This window comes from Malurus melanocephalus, unplaced genomic scaffold (assembly GCF_030028575.1).
Source record: "Malurus melanocephalus ecotype Western Australia unplaced genomic scaffold, MMel_1.1 scaffold_52, whole genome shotgun sequence".
In the NCBI taxonomy this organism is placed as follows: domain Eukaryota; kingdom Metazoa; phylum Chordata; class Aves; order Passeriformes; family Maluridae; genus Malurus; species Malurus melanocephalus.
This window is the reverse complement of record NW_026623284.1, coordinates 984941-994906: the sequence shown is the minus strand read 5'-3', so window position 1 is coordinate 994906 and position 9966 is coordinate 984941. Positions and strand designations below refer to the sequence as shown.

The following is a 9966-nucleotide window of genomic DNA, read 5'->3' as shown; positions in this document are numbered from 1 at the left end:
GGATGTCTACCAAGTCGGCCCTGCACAAAGATGGATCTGTGGTGTGGTGAGTTYAGCAACCCAGTGGTTCGACCCTTTACTCTGGATATCAAAGATCTGAGGTTTCAACATGACTTTCTACCTGTGAGGGTGCAAATTTTGTCGCTATGGAAGCACATTAACTGCCAATGTCAGGTTATTTCAGTGTAGTTGCRGTAGATTTCCCTCTGCTACATCCCTCTTCCAGCTGAAGAAACCAACCCCTCACATTCCACACAGCAAYTCAAACTATAGGGCRATGAATACATGGCTGGTCAGCCCAAATATCCTCCATCAACCCGACCTACACCCATTTTTTCTCCTACAAAGCCCCCAGACAAGTACAGGGACTGGAATATTTCTTTTATGAGGAAAGATTGCAGGACCTGGGCCAATTTCACATTAATCCACATAAACATCTCAAAGGCGGGTGCCATGAGGGTGGCAGTAGGTGCTGGACTCTTCTCAGTGGTGCCCAGTAACAGGACAAGGAGAAATGGCCATAAACTAGAATGTAAGAAGCTTCATCTGAACATGAGGAAGAATTTCTCAGAGGGTGGCAGAGCACTGGAACAGCTGCCCAGGGAGGTCATGGAGTCTCCTTCTCTGGAGACATTCCAAACCCACCTGGACACATTCCTGTGTCACCTGCTCCACATGACCCTGCCTTGGCAGAGGTGTTGGGCTATATGGGACCTCCAGAGATCTCTTCCTACCCAAACAATTCTTTGGCTCTGTACTTCCAGGGGCCATTTAAGGCCGAAAAGCCCAAAACAAATACCTTGAAGGGCTGASAGGGCTTTCATCGTCAGAGAGAGCTGCCAGACATCATGTAAGCCCGGTRTGATGACCAGACACAAACACAGCAAATCTGAGGGAAGAGAGAAGTGCAAGCCGCACATCCACAGCCCCGCACTCCTGATTCCCCTCACAGCCCGCCAAAAAGGGTGCAGGACACATCCCCGCAGCCCCTCGGCTCTCCCCCTCAAGGCTCGCCATGTTCTCCGGCAGCCCCAGCCCCGCCTGTCATGGCGGCGGAGGAGGAGGAGGAAGAGGCGGAGAATGGGGAGGAGGAGGAGGAGGAGGAGGCAGCGGTCACATGGCATCAGCGCCGCCACAGCGGGCGCGGGGCGGGCGAAGGGGCGATGCCGCCGCCGCGGTGAGTGCGGGGCTGTGCGGGACACGGGCCGTGGTGATGGCGTGAGGGGAGGCGGCCCCGGCGGGGGAASCGGCGCCGGGGTGAGGGGCAGCCCGGGGGTGAGGGACGGGTCCAGCGGCTGTGTCGGGCTCTCTGTTCACCGTGGTGTTTGGTCGTAGATTAGACTCGATGATCTCAGAGGTSTTTTCCAACCTAATTGATTGTGTGATTCTGCTTTCCCCCCTGCCCTGAGGCAGCGGGTCCCGAGCCCCTGAGGTGGGTCCGGTCCGCGGTGCCGCGGTTCGGGTCTCGGGTGAGGTGACAGCGGGAGGCTGCCCCGGCCGGGTCCCCGCCTCACCCGGCCCCGTGCTGAGGGCTCCTGGCTTAACCTGACCCCGGGGAGAGCCGGGGGGCTGCAGCGGGTTGTGCTACAMAGCATGGGAGATAACATAATTACTCTTTTTTATGGTCTTCAAACGCATGTGAAAGAGCAGCAGCAGCCCGCCTGCAGGTAGACCGAAACTCTGCAAATTTGACCCGAAATGTGAGGATCGCTAGGTGTTGGTGTTGCTGSCGCTGCTCCGTTCATTGATTCGTTTGTCGGGCGAGGTCAGGCGTTGCTTTTTGGAGTGCTGTGTGACCCTGTGGTGTATTAAACCTTTCTTTATGACTGGGGAATTTACTTGAAAACCGTTTCTTCCCCACTCTATWCCCCTCTTCTTCTTCAGTATATACTTATGCTCTTTTTAGCAWATATGTGTTATTCTTCATGGCTGGTCTCCAGCCCTTCTAGTAAGTTCATTATTGCTATGTGGTATTTTTCTTTTTGTGTCTGTGTGTTAAAGCTTGTAAGGAAGGCTGCAGCAGAACATACTGAAACAAATGAACTGTTTCAAAGTTACTTGCAAGGCAGCAAAAAGGTTCTCTGGTCCTTTCTTGCAAGAAAACAGACGGATTTGAATAAGCCACCAAAAGCTCTGTGCTGCTGGCAGTGGGGAGCTTAGCAGGTCAGAATTCTCTGATGTAATGTGACACTGGAAGGAAACACTGTGTTCAGAATTCACCTTCTCAGACAGCTGCTTCACCTTCATTCACTTTCTCACAGGTGTCAGCCTTAAAAATGCTGTTGAAAGTAACTAGAACACTGATGCTCTCTATTACARCATCTCTGCCAAGCTGTATCTGGAGTTGTTTTTAATATCAGTTACAGGGCAGCTYAGTAGACCTTACAGAACTTTATATAATTAAAGTGCAGCCCCTGCTCTTCCAAAGAAAAAAATAAAATCACATGACCTGGCTTTATTGCTGTTCTGTAAAAAATAAATGCTTTCTCAGTTTGGTCCACTTCATTTGGAGTATTGCTTTCTGAAGGGTGAAATCTCTCAGTTGCAGCACAGTAATTGTGCAGGTGGGCAGGGTTGTCAGCACTCTGCTAACATGCTTTGTTTTTCCCTGGAACATGTATTTCAGCGTAAGATTAAATGCTTCTCTCCTTAGAAAGAGTAGCCTGGTACTCTGTAAGTGATATTGAGTATCCTTGTGTGCCGTATGAGCTAGGATCTGCTTCTTTTTGTTTCTCTTTCATATGGATGTCATCTTAATAGGAAACTATGCCCAGRCATCTCTGATTAGCTTAAGCTGATCCAAGTGCAGGCTATGCCCAGGAAAGGATGGTACCAGCCTCTTCCTGACAGTATRTTTCTGCTCTGGTACCCTGTAGAGAAGCTCTAAATATGTGAAATAGTCCAGCTGGGATTCCTAGGCCTCATTTTAGAGCAGCATAAATGTCCAGGTGGTTCCAGATAAGAGGCTTTTGATTAACCAGCAATTGGCCTCCCCCAGTAGAACTGTCTCTGAAAAACTGCATGCCTTCTGCATAAGCTTTTCCTCATTTCTGGGTAAGATAAGCTCCTGCAGAGTTTTAGGAGCTCTTCTGCAGCAGGGAAGGAAAGAAATAACAGTGCAGCTCTAATAAGCCTTCATCTCCCAGCCTCAGATGARGATGCCAGCAGGCTAAGTGGCATTTGTTCTGCTGTAAGAGAGTCTGACAGCAGATTTCAGGGCCTGTGCCCTGGCTTCTGCTATCTAATCATGTTCTCATAGGATGCAAATCAATACTGCATTATGCCCAGGAGTAACATTGGATAGAGTTCCTGAAAAGCTTCCATGTGATGGTAGTTTATGAGAATGGGTSAATCAGATCATAATTTTCATAGTGATGTAAAATAACAGTAGGTATGATTGAAGCATTTTAGGAGGCAGAAAGCCCAGAAAGAGCAGGGCAGGGAAAATAAAAATAAATTATTAGTATTTTGAAAATTTATCTGTACAAAACAGGCTTCTTCACAGTAAGTAACGGAAATCTCGAGTTTTTAATGGTGGGATTAGAGCATGCATGTGGTGTGGGATCACATGGATGAGGTTAGAAGTGTCTGAGCAGATAGTAAAAATGGAGATTTTGGGTTCCTCCAGTGAGAAAGAGCAGGGTACTGTGAGGGTGAAAAGGACAAAGGGAGGATGATGCTTTGGTTACATTGCCTTGGAAGGTCCTGTGAAACAGTTGCAGTGTAAGCAGCTGGCAGGCTGTTGGGCAGTGTGGCAGCTGTGTGTTGATAACTTGAAGCAGAGAAGTAAAGGGAGACTTTCACTGAAGGGAAAGAGGTAAYACTTCCAAAGATTACAATCATTCCTTTCTGTAACTGTTGTCAACTTCCTAAACAGTTCAGTCTGCCTGTCTTGGTGATACTGCAACTGCAGGTATCCTTAAAATCAAGTAATTTCCTTTAGTGCCATTAATTCTGGAGAGGTGTTACAACACAACTATGTTGCTTGCTGTTGCAGAGCAAAAGTATGTGAATGTATATCAAGTGCAGAAATGAATTTGTTTTTTCTTTCTCAAAATATTACAAAGGTGAAGTCTGTTTCAGTCCTTGTTAGTGTGAGAGGCAGATAAACTGTCTTCTTATCTAAGGTTTCTTTTCAAAAACATATGGTGGTTTATGGAGATGAAAGCATCTGCTGTTGCAGCTACTGYGTTAATGTATAAAGTACTGTCAGTGGTAAGGCCTCGGCTGTTCAGGGTTTTGCAGCATGAGTAAAACCATTTGTTCAGCTCTTTTTGTGTAAGAGTCAATAGTATGCAGCACATCCTTCAGTCACTTTCTAGAGTGTTTCTCGTGTGAGTCAGCATTGTGTAAGAATTAGCGTAAATGCTCTGTTTGAAAACTGTAAAAACTACAAATACACTACAGCAAAAAAAGATGGAAAGTTAGGAAGCTGATTGTACTGTTTTATTAAAAAATTGACCTTAAGTATGCTAAATTTATGATATTTTGTTGTAGGAGCTTCTGAACTTATTCCCTGAGATATGGAAATATGCTAAATTTGTAGATTAAATAATTGACGGTGTTATTGAAATGTAGAGTACGGAGTAAAGTGCCTGTTAAAGTGTGTCTGTGTGTTGCATCTCAKCCCTTTCTTGTGCAGTCTGTTTTGACAGCCTGATCCTTTGCCTGTTTGAAACTTGAACACATTGCTCAGGGGTGAATCGGCTTTTCCACAGGTCTCTGACACTGATCAGAGACCCCTGATGCAGGAACCTCAGGTCTTGCTGTTGCCTGCTTTGTGCTTTATACTGAGAGCAAGGAAAAGTAGTGCAGGCCAGGGTGGAGTCCAAAGCCACTACCCCACAGTGCTCATGGGTCTTTGATGTCTTTGTAATCTAAGTTCAGTTGGGACCAGGTGAGCTCTTGTGGTTTTGTCTCATGCCAACTGWGGCGTTTCAAATTCTCCATTTCTGAGACTGAAGTTGGCTGTGACTGGTAAGTTTTACCTTATCAGCTGTGCTACAGAGACTGTTCACATTTGTGCTCCAACCCTTCCTGCCATGGAGCTGCCTGGACAAAGGTAACTCTTCTTGCTGCTCAAGAGGGAAGGAATATGTGCATAAAGAAATGCTGCAGAGTGGCTGTTGGGGGTTACCTGCCTATCCGCAGTAACTTTGTCATTCCTAAGATTTCAACTWCTGAGACACTGCACTATTTAAGAAGTCAGATTTTAAATTGACAGGCTAAGCTAATAAACTTGYAGAGGCATGCTGAAAAGAAGGTACCTCAGTGAAGGGTTGCTATGTGCCAAACTGATTTAAGCAAATACTTAATGAATATTAGAAGCATGTCTGTGGAGGTCTTTTTAGTTTGTGTAAAACCATACAAATGTTGCTTGGCTAAATGACACAGATTTTCTTGTGCAGWCAAGGATTAAATTGAATGCTCTAAACCTTGGAAGTGGCCTTAATYAAAACACTGATACTTTTCCTGGAAGCACAGACTATCGTGTTTTGATTCAAAATCCCTTATGAATTAATCTTTGTAGGTATTTCAACTATTTTGCCAATTCCTGAAACATAACATCAAGAACAAAAGATGCCACTGTCTCTGTTGATACTTCTCATATTTGTTACTGAATATGTTTTCTAGCAGTGTTTCCTTTAGTTTTCCTTTTCCAGGAATACCTTGTTTTTGTCAGTTAGCATGAATCTCTTATTTCTGGTGTCAGCAGATGCTGAGACTCATCACCCATGAACCAAGAGACAGCCCAGCTCTGGATTGCACATTAACCTTCTGTGCAAGCAGTATGTTGGGAAGCATAGCTCCTACTGAAGTGGGAAAATGTATTTTTGATCTGCTATTCATTTTGTTGCAACATCTGTGATTTCAACATCAAAATCCTGAGTATGTTTTCCCATTAGAAACTTTGGCGCTAGATAAGTAGAAGAAAAGTGACCAAGAGAAGATGGAAAAGGAGTGGTCCACAACTCTTTCCTCAGAGGGATTTCTTGGGAGAAGAAACAATTGAGTCTGTAAGATCATGGAGAAAGAATGAAAGGCTAAGAAAACTAATTTTTGGCAAGACTTGTGGAAGTCTGCTCTCCTTACAGGCARTGTTTCTGCTAGGGACTTGTTTTAATCCAGCAACTAAGGTGTTTGCCCTAATGCATCAGAAGAGAGCTGAGACATCGAGTTGTTGAGAATCTCATCAAAATCTGTAGCCGAGAAAATAATTCCACCACAGTGTCTCTTGACTCAATCTGGTACCTTTCTTGGTGCAGTCAGAAAGTTGAAGAGAGAACACAAAATAAAATTATATCCTTAGGATTCCTCTCTTTTATTAATGTCTGGAGACATTTGTGAGAAGATGAAAGTCGTAGAGAGAAACCTGTATGCAGAAAATACTTCAAACTTCTGATGAAAAAATGAATCCAAAACGAGAAGATTGCAGGTTTTTGGTTTATCTCAGAATTTCTTACTAGGGAAAAATGAAAGTTCCAAATAGCATGGATACTGTGGACTCTGTGCTAAAGCTTGGAGGGAAAAACTCCAAGTGATGTTTGTTTCTGGAAATRAGAAATGCAGACGGACATTGAGTTCAACTCATGCTTTTAGTATTTTTTCACTTCTACTTTTTTTTGACAATGGCCATTCACATGGAAGAATACAGGACATGGTATATTGAGGAAATCTCTAAGAAAGTACCATCTCTTAATATCATGGAGAAATGTAGCAGGGTTAAGAACCCTGAGCAGTTTAGAATTAGTTAAATATTTTCCTGTAAAGTCAGTTTAGGGATTTAAACTGTAACTTGTTTTAACCTCACTCCTAATTCTCGGGCTACRTTTCATCTATTGCTTATATTTTTGTTTGTGTGTGTTTGGTTTCAGTTGGTTTTGGTTGTTTTTCTTTTCTTAACAAATAAATCTGTATGCTAGTATCAGTTACTCAGGCTCCACAAAGATGTTTGATCCTGGTCTGATCCTAATAAAAGTATTTTTATTAAGTTTCTGCCTATTGAAAAGGAAAACCCTGAGAAAGAGAAATGAAGTAGACTTGAGTGATTTGTGGARAGTAGGCATGGAGGTCTAGGATTCTGTAATCTAATGCTGCAGGATAAAGTGCAGTGTAACAAGTCTCATTAAGTCACTTTCCAATTTTGTAGTACAAATAGTAACATAATTGCAGTGGCTTTGTATTTTACACATGTTCAGGTAGAGTCTTTGGAAGTTCCTAGTGTGAGTTGGCAAAAATCTCTTGTGYATTTTTTTGTACCCACCTGTTGGTATCAGTATGAGTCCTGTACAAGTGGATGGTGGATGTCTTCTGGGAGCTACTGCAGAACTTGTGCCACAGGTTCAGAACAGACTGATCWACATCACTTTTTACCATTGTCCCACTCAAAATTCTTTCACTGAGGTCTGTTTTGTTGATGGATTCACTGCCAGCTTTTTCTACTTCTGAGCAGGGCTGCACAAACTAAGTCTGATTTTTCTGTTTTTTCATTTTTTACGAATTAGAAAATGTGTTTTCACTTCCCTTTGTAAAAGACTGGAAAAAAGCCCAAAGCACTTGTGATGAAAATGTATGAAGATGAGCAGAAAACATACCTAGAAAATTTCTATCAAGATATGGAAATCTTACGAAGTTCCTGGTGATTTGAAAAATGAGGTGTAAAGGATTTTTTATATAACTTAATTATCATCTTCTCTAGCATTACTGTGGTCTAGTCATGATGAAGAGAGCCACTGATTGATTATGTAAGTGGCAGGAAAATGACCATATGTATATTGCCAAATACATGGATTAATATGGATCATGAATCAGCTGAAAAAATAATAATAAAAGAGATGTGAAAAATAATTACAAACAAAGAAATAAATTGATGCTTTTGGGACAGTGTATGCAGCCAAAAGAGGGCATGCAGCATTGGTGTCCTCAGATCCATCCAAACTGGCCTGTTYTCCTAGAGAAGCCTGTGTTTTTTGCCCCCTTCCCAGTCCGGACTTGCAAGCAACAAAGCGTTAAGTTTCTGGCTCAGCGGTTTATTGTTCACTGGGAATGAAGACACCGACTGGATCTGGCTGCTACTGCAGTCAAYGTGCTCTCCCTGTGTAACCTTGCACTGCTTTAGTGTCGACTCTTCTGGAAAAAGGTGAGCATTCTACAGTTCAGCTGTTCGTGTAAAAGTGTCACTAATCTAATTATTTTGCATGAATCTGCATTTTTTTTTTGTTTTTTGGTGGATTTTGAAGACATAAAATGTGAGGAACAGCTAAGCAGATTTTAAACATTTAGAAAAGATATTAAGCAGCTTGTTTGTGTGTAGATGACCTTGCAAGCTCTCTTACATTCTGCAATTCTATATAGTGCTGAAGCATTGTTTAACTAATATTTAGATGCATGGATCTTTAATGTGAGAGAGATGMATTGAAGAACAACTTGTGGGGTGTTTAACCTTGCTGTTTTCTGAGCTCTGTGAAAAAGGAAGGGCTGTATTACAAAATGCATTGCATCTTCCTTTGGAGACGTTCTGGCTTCCTTCAGAGCTGGTTTTATTGATGTAAAGAAAATCTCACTGTTTGAATTAGAAGAAAGTATTTATTAGCAACAAAAAAGGCAGAAGGTATTTTTAGGACTCCGGGAATGGCATGACATGTATTTGTGTGCCAGATGGCTTAAAGGAACATCCAGCTGAGCAGCCTACGGAGCGTTTGTCAGGGAGATAGGTAAGAATTTATTTCTTATAAGTGTGCTTTGGGAAATAAGAAGCTTTTTTTGGAGGGGAATGGGGACACTGCAGCAGCATGAAACTGTCTACTATATAACACTTATTTGCCCAGAATTGAGCACTAGGATTTTGGTAAACTCATATTTCTAATCCAAGAGTCCTTGTTTTCTCTAATCAGGCTGGACTATTWTGTTACTTTTTTTGATGCAATGTTGTACTACTGTTTGTAACTAAACCCGGTGTTCTTTTCAGCTGTCTGTTAACATGAGATCCTGACTGAGAAAAGTTTTTCTTTCCAAAACTTGTAACTGCTTTTCCCATTAAAATTGTGTCCTTAAATTACAGCCTTCTCAATTCATGGAGTGGAGCAATATGTGGGGAGAAAGGTATTCTTTATCAGTAAGGAAAAAACAGTATGTTTTATTGTTGGAAGATGTTACTGCAGAACATACTTGAACATTTCTTTAAGGGTGCTTTGAAATGCAAGTAGAAAAAGGAGGAATTTCACATTTTTATTATAAAAAAGTCAAAGTGTTTGCATGCACTCTGGTATGGCAGCCTGCTAAGTAAAGCTTTTTTCCTGGAATTAAGAAATTCCAAAAAGCTTGATAAGCAAAGTTATGTTCCTAGAGAAGGCATTTCAATGTATAGTTCACAGATTTGAAAATGTTACTATGCAATAATTAGACATCTGTGGTTAAAGCCAAAAAACTGAAATACAAATCAGTATATGAGTGAGTCATTTGATGCTGGAAAAATAGTGAGAGCTGAGAACCTTAAAGACCTAAGAAGATGAATTTTTAGATTTGTCCTAAAACACTTAAAGCTTTTCAGACTTCATATACTCCGAGTATAGTTTCATAGGCCTTCAACAAGTCACGCAACTAATCTATGTGCCTTTATTTATGTTTGAAATATAATGAATATTATTGGTATTTTAACATTATCTGTAAAGTGTTGCTCAAGATTTTGTATTCATTCCAGGAGGATTTATTTTAGGTGGTATGACATGGATTTGTATATCTGTGCTGAAATGACTAAACTGTTGGCTCTCAAAGCTTTGAAAGTTGAATTTAGAAGGGACTTGCAGAGGCTAATTAAAAATAGATCTTAGTGTGTCATCTCATTAAAATGAATGGGAACAGTGGTCTTATGCAAGAGGACAGCCTGTGGTTCATAGGATATTTCTGTGGATGAGTGTTGGTGTGACTGAACATTAACATGATTTAACATTAGTCTTTTTTAGTTCT

General features: G+C 41.8%; 1 protein-coding gene across 2 annotated transcripts in view; it reads left to right on the top strand.

The window, feature by feature from the left end:
- The first annotated feature begins 1124 nt into the window (after nt 1-1124).
- GALNT11 (polypeptide N-acetylgalactosaminyltransferase 11) overlaps nt 1125-9966 on the top strand; it is a 46590-nt gene continuing 37748 nt past the window's right edge. Inside the window, exon 1 of one of the 2 annotated variants that reach the window (XM_057365394.1) lies at nt 1125-1177. The gene's annotated coding sequence lies outside the window, so the exon portion shown is untranslated. Of the gene's footprint in view, nt 1178-7865; nt 8141-9966 lie in introns of those variants that run through there. The other variant, XM_057365393.1, reaches the window with a different exon arrangement.